The sequence below is a fragment of the Colobus angolensis genome, unplaced genomic scaffold (assembly GCF_000951035.1).
Source record: "Colobus angolensis palliatus isolate OR3802 unplaced genomic scaffold, Cang.pa_1.0 Scaffold100, whole genome shotgun sequence".
NCBI classification, from domain to species: domain Eukaryota; kingdom Metazoa; phylum Chordata; class Mammalia; order Primates; family Cercopithecidae; genus Colobus; species Colobus angolensis.
Genome location: NW_012110920.1, coordinates 9,281,792 through 9,288,458, shown reverse-complemented (window position 1 = coordinate 9,288,458; position 6,667 = coordinate 9,281,792). Strand labels below are relative to the sequence as shown.

Below are 6,667 nucleotides of genomic sequence, written 5' to 3'. Positions count from 1 at the left end.
AAAAAAAAAAAAAAAAAGAAGAAGAAGAAGAAAAAGAAGAAAGGAAAAAGGAGGAAGGAAGAATAAGGAAATAATCAAAGTCATGGGAAGAAGGAAATAATGAGAATAGGCTGGATCGAATTCTGCAGAATAATTCCCAATGGCCTTGAACAGTGAAGCTAAAGCCCATCCTCCTCTATATTTAATCTTCCAACATCTCCTTCTCTGTTATTAGTATAAAAACAGAATAAGTTTATGTGGGCCCATTAAAATCATTGGCCAAATAATCATGATGGTACCTGGAGCCCTAGGTCATCAGAAACCCCTATAAAGTCCTATGTACTGACAGCAGGACATAAAACTATCATCAAACACAAACACTGAACCTTTTCCTGGTCACAAATACATGCTCCACTCAGCGGCCAAGGTCAGTCACTTCTTGTGTACATGAACACTCCCCGGTCCGCCCTTGCTGACAAACATTTCCACACACATCCAAGGAGAATGGGAGAGGGACCATAAAGCTCTTAGGAATTCAGGGGCATAATCACCTTACAGGTATCACCACAAATGGAGAGGGGCAGGAACCCAGAAAGGCAAAAGGCAAAACAGAACAGCCGGATAATCAAGAAAGTATCCACGTGTGTACACACACACACCTACTCAACAGTTTAACTTCCCTAATAATGTTTTGCTCCGATTAATAATTAAATGGCCTGTGTACTTTGAATAGACGCCAACTACTTCTCAGCACGGAGAAGTGGTAGAGTGGTAGGACAGCCTGGAATGAAAATGAGCCAGTCCACCACATAGATAATCAAGAGCTTCTTGCATTCATTCCCTATATCTGCTCAAAATTTTTAACTCAAATTTTGTTTAAGTCAAAATTTTAGAGATTAGAGATGAGGTGTGGAGAAAGTTCACTTTACCACCTTTGGTCTATTCCAGCCAATTCAGTCATTGTTCTCTCCACACAGAATAGAAGCAATAGTTTGACCCTTAAACCTGAGCTGAACTCTGTTGGTTGTGTTTGGAGGACAGCTCCCCTTGGCTTTGTAGGCTAACCCCCATGTGTCCGCGCTCTCCCTTCAGCAGATGCTCCCTTATGGATACCACGCCATCCCTCTGAACACAGTATATATTCCTCATGGTTCATTGTGGTCAGGAATTTAACTACTGATCATAAATTATGTGGGAATTACCTTCCAAGGAATTGGGACAATGAGTGTGATTGTAGGAAAAGATAATCTATTATAGATTACTTTTAAAATAATGTCAAATGTTAATCTTGTATATGGGAAGAGAGGAAAAGACTAAGTTGAAGTTAGCAGAAGGTCTGAGGGATCCCAACTAGTGCTCAGGTAAGGAGGGTGGGAAAGAGGGAAAGGAGAATGTGAAGGAAGAAGGCCTATTTGGACAAAAGGCACATCCTACATGGAATCATCTTCCCCAAATCAAAGGAGGGTGGGTGCTTCCCAGGAGGGCACAGTGTGACTCTCCAGGCACCCACTGGGCATGGAAGAAGGTGCCTGCCAGTGCCTACCTCTTTCCCATTCTCCTTTTTCTTCCTTCTTCCCCTCACCTCCTTCCCTTCCATCCACTTTCTTTTTCTTTTTGAGATGGAGTCTTCCTCTGTCGCCCAGGCTGGAGTGCAGTGGCACAATCTCGGCTCACTGCAAGCTCTGCCTCCCACGTTCAAGCGATTCTCCTGCCTCAGCCTCCTGAGTAGCTGGGATCACAGGTGCATTCTACCATACCCGGCTAATTTTTGTATTTTTAGTAGAGATCACCATGTTGGTCAGGCTGGTCTCGAACTCCTGACCTTGTGATCTGCCCGCCTTGGCCTCCCAAAGTGCTGGGATTACAGGAATGAGTCACCGCGCCTGGCCCCTTCCATCCACTTTTATTGACCACCTGTGTGTTAGGTGCTGTGGAGGTGGTGGGAATATAAAAATAACAGAAGAGTCTCTAATGTCCAGTCATTAAGCAGTAAAGCTAGTAACCAACAAGTTCAGCAAAGCAAACTATGCAACCATATCACAGAGCCTGTGTTAATAAATGTGGCAGGGCCCAGTGTGCCTCAGTGGAGGCAGCAGCCATTTCCACCTGGCAGCCAATAGCTGATTTCAGTAACAATGTTGTTCTCAAAATTTCCCCACACCACTGCTCTAGAATAAAATAAAATAGAGACATCACAACCAAATGCAAAGTAAGAATTTTGATTGGATCTTGTTTGAAAAAAAACATCCAAAGTCCATTGACTTTGGAGACTCACAAGGGGGAGGATGAGAGAGGGGTATGGGATAAAAACTACATATTGGGTACAACGTACACTACTTGGGTGATGGGTGTATGAAAATCTCAGACATCACCACTATACAATTCATCCACGTAACCCAAAACCATTTGTACCCCAAAAGCTACTGAAATTTTTAAACACACACACACACACATACACACACACGCACACACAGATTTGTTAGAAGACATATTGGGAAACATTTTGGAAAATTTTATATGATTTGGGAATTGGGAACCAGGGGATATTAGATAATTATCATTAATTTTCTTAAGTGTAATAAAGGTTACTGTGAGTATGTCAAAGGATGTTCTTATTTTCAAGAGATGTGTGTTGAAGTATTTAGGGATGATGTCTGTATCTTACATTGAAATAGTTTAGTAAAAAACATATATTTGGTAAAATGTATATAACTGTAGAATCTAGATGAGGGGTTTCAGTGTCAACTGTACTATTATTTCAACTTTTCTACACATTTGAAATTTTTTATAATAAAAAATTTGAGGCCGGGCGCAGTGGCGCACACCTGTAATCCCAGCACTTTGGGAGGCCGAGGCAGGCATATCACGAGGTCAGGAGATCGAGACCATCCTGGCTAATATAGTGAAACCCCGTCTCTACTAAAAATACAAAAAATTAGCCGGGCGTGGTGGTGGGCGCCTGTAGTCCCAGCTACTCGGGAGGCTGAGGCAGGAGAATGGCGGGAACCCGGGAGGCAGGGCTTGCAGTGAACTGAGATTGTGCCACTGCACTCCAGCCCGGGCAACAGAGCGAGACTTTGTCTCAAAAAAAAAAAAAGAAAAAAAAAGTCTGAATAAAAAATTATCTCCACTTGCTAGCCTGTTGTAATAAGGCCTTTAGTAGAATAAAGCCTTCTGTGTGTCAATTAGCTAATAAATAATCATAACTAACATTTGTCATGTGCCAGGCAATGCTGAGAGCTAGCGTGCAATAACTGCAGTATGAGCTTTCCTTTACAGAGAGGGAAACCGAGGCTTGGCAAGGTTAAGTTCTTATCCCAAGACACACAGATAGTAACTGTCAGGGCCAGATCCCAGCCTGGCTTTGATCTGGTTCTAAACCACCCACTCTTAACTGCCAACTTCTACTGACAGCCTTCTAGAAAAAACGCTGACATGCAATGTCTGGGTGAAGTAATGGTAACAGGAATCATTGCCATGAAGGGCAGTCTGTCAACCTGTGCATGCAAACAACCATTCCAAGAGCCTTTCTTGCTTTGATAGGGAGAAAAAAGGCTTCGGGTGCTGCCAGAAGAGAAGAGGCCATCAGTGAGTGAGGAAAAGGCATGGAAAGAGGAAGTGGGGAAGGGAAACAGCCTCACCTTATGGACCTGCAGTTCTGTGGGGCAAATTAAAGCTGTAAAGCAGGTATTTTTTTGACTGGAGCAGACAAATGTTTCTGTTTAGTAGAAAAGTTACTGCAATCAATGCTGTTCCACATCACTAATGAAGGCTGAAAAAAGTCACAGCTGAAAGGTATAATGGTGCTTTCTTCCAGAGGGCTGCTTAAGCAAGGTCTCATTGTGCCTGAAGTCTGTATTGCTTACTGGCCATTCGGGACGTGCAATGCGATTTAAGAGAGTGGTACTGGACTGCACTGAGCCAGCTATACCCTCTTACTCAGTCCCCTGTAGAACAGGGCCAGAGAGAGTGGAGGGCAGGGTGTGCCCAGCCAATTGGCCTCTATAGGAATTTCAACCACGACCTCGACCTTATTTGCTCTCTGCTCCAGTCTCCCAACTAACCAGCCTGTGCACGGCAGAGCCTGAGTTCCACAGCCAGCCTGGCAGGGCCACCATGTAACAGTCCAGGGTCAAGTTGCATTTTGTTTTTGGTGTATAAAATGCAAGAACTGGAGAAATCATGTAAAAAGTCAGGAGGAGGTAAGCATTCCAAGCACCAGCCTCCCCGGAATTCGGCATTAGAACAAAAGCCACTTCCTTCAGTGCCCTTTTCTTACAGAGTAGTTTTTCCTGTGAGGAGAGAGTTACCTCATAACACCTTGGTTAGTGGGGTGTTCTGAGTTGTCGGGATTAACCATCAAGGCAGTGGGATGAAGGGTCCCATTATGCAGAATGTGGGGACGGCCCCTGAGATGTTTTTGTTTTTAAAACAAACACAATTGTGCCAGCTGATCTCAGAACATGTTTCTAGAAAATTCGCAGCCTGTGACATCACAGACCTTCCTTTCAGCCTCGGATCAGCAGCAACACACTCTGAAGTAGGTCTCAGAAGACAAAAAGCTGAAATCAACTCATGCTTCCTGCTACACAGAATCCACTGAGAGGAAAAGGAAATTTTACCCAAACTTCAGAAAGCTACAGAAATGACACCCATTTTCACAATCCCAGAAAGAAAGTTGCACCTGAGGGGAATAAAAACAGAGCAATGGAAGAGTATTTGTTAAAATAAATGGCTTTCACAGGGCATTTTCTCTAAAAGTCTCCTTCGCCTCAAAGAATACTCCTGCCTGCAGTCCCTCTTGCATGTCACACAGCTGTGGGCATTCTGAGAGCTGCTGCCGTGTCCTTGCCTAAAAGCCTCAGTGCCCCCACCCCCAGTCAACCCATCTGCCCCACAACTGGTCTCCCTGGCTTCTTGGAGCAATAAGATCCCCTTCTCCCAGTGAGGCATCTTTCTGAAAGGTAAGCGTGAACCCACTCCTCTCCTGCTCAAAAATAGTGGCTGGCTCTCGATCTCCCAAAAGATAGAAATGCACACTTTGGTCGGGTGTGGCGGTTCATGGTTCATGCCTGTAATCCCAGCACTTTGGGAGGCCAAAGTGGGCAGATCACCTGAAGTCAGGAGTTGAAGACCAGCCTGACCAACATGGTGAAACCCTGTCCCTACTAAAAGTACAAAAATTAGCCAGGCATGGTGGCGTGCACCTGTAATCCCAGCTACTTGGGAGGCTGAGGCAGGAGAATTGCTTGGACCTGGGTGGCAGAAGTTGCAGTGAGCTGAGAACGTGCCATTGCACTCCAGCCTGGTGACAGAGGGAAGGAAGGAAGGAAGGAAGGAAGGAAGGAAGGAAGGAAGGGAGGGAGGGAAGAAGGAAAGAAGGAGATAAAGAAATGCATACTTTATTTGGTACCCGGGCCCTCATGACCCTTCTCCTGCCCACTTTTCCCAGACTGTCTGCTACCACATGGTATGTACAGCCTTTCTCCCAGTCACATGGACTCCTCTGAATGCTTGCCTGTCTTTCCTGTGTGGCATCTGCCTGTGCCTTTGCACTCACTGTCAGCATGTCTAAAATGCTCTTCCTCCAAACCCACAGAGAAAACGTAACCCCAATGCCACCTCCTCGGTGGAGCCCCTCTGGAAGTTTCTTTCTCTCTCTGTCTCTCTCTCTCTTTCCGCATACACCCTGCTCACCTTCCCAGCCACACAGGTATCACTCCTCTTTTCAGGGCTCTGCTCTGTTCTCTGTTTACAGATCTGCCACCCACACTAGTCTGTGAGCACTCCTTTAGGGACAGAGCCCATGAAGTGCTCATCTTTGTGTTCCCAGTTCTTAGCCCAGTGCCTGGCACCTAGTAAGTGCTTCATAATCTAAGTCCCTCAACCAGCAAGGCCAAATTCTGCTATTTCCAAGTCATCCTCAACACTCCATAGGAAAGAGTTCTGCTACCACAGAACAATGTATTCTATGTTGCCTATAAATTATTACATTTCTCTCTTCCTGGAGAGATACACACACACACGTATATATAGATATATAGGCGCCTGGCCTATACAACCTAAATCTTATAGAAACTCTTGGCTTTTGTGTGAGGGACAAATGGAGTCAGTCTTTAGGCTAACATTTTTTCTATAAACTAAGATTTTAAAACAATTGATGTTGATATCTTAGAGGGTCAGTCAACAAATTAATCAACATTATCTCCTAAACAACAGCCAAGGGCCAATGGAAGGGTGGGAGAGAATAAAAAATACGACTTCCCTAAAGCATATTATAGTTTAGCAGGACAGAATTTTTTAAATTCGATAATTAAAAAATCTTTTTAGAGACAAGGTTTTGTTCTGTCACCCAGGCTGGGGTGCAGTGGCACCATCACAGTTCTCTACAGCCTCAAGCTCCTGGACTCAACACAATCCTCCCACCTTAGCCTCCCACCTTAGCCTCCCAAGTATCTGAGACTACAGGTGCACTGCAACTGCACCCAGCTAATTTTTAAGAATTTTTTTGTAGAGGCAGGTGTCGCTTTGTTACCCAAGTGGGTCTCAAACCCCTGAGCTTAAGTGGTCCTCCTGCCTTGGCCTCCCAAAGTGTTAGGAATACAGGCAAGAGCCACTGTGCCCTGCCTGCATCCTAGAATATACTATATACACACACACACACACACACACACACACACACACACAC

The 6,667-nt window shown here is 44.8% G+C and overlaps 1 long non-coding RNA gene across 1 annotated transcript in view; it reads left to right on the top strand.

Moving 5' to 3' along the window:
• LOC105509325 overlaps positions 1–4,725 on the top strand; it is a 9,838-nt gene extending 5,113 nt beyond the window's left edge. Inside the window, exon 3 of the long non-coding RNA XR_001001417.1 lies at positions 4,492–4,725. This is a non-coding gene — a long non-coding RNA (uncharacterized LOC105509325). The remainder of the gene's footprint in view (positions 1–4,491) is intronic.
• The last annotated feature ends 1,942 nt before the right edge of the window (positions 4,726–6,667 follow it).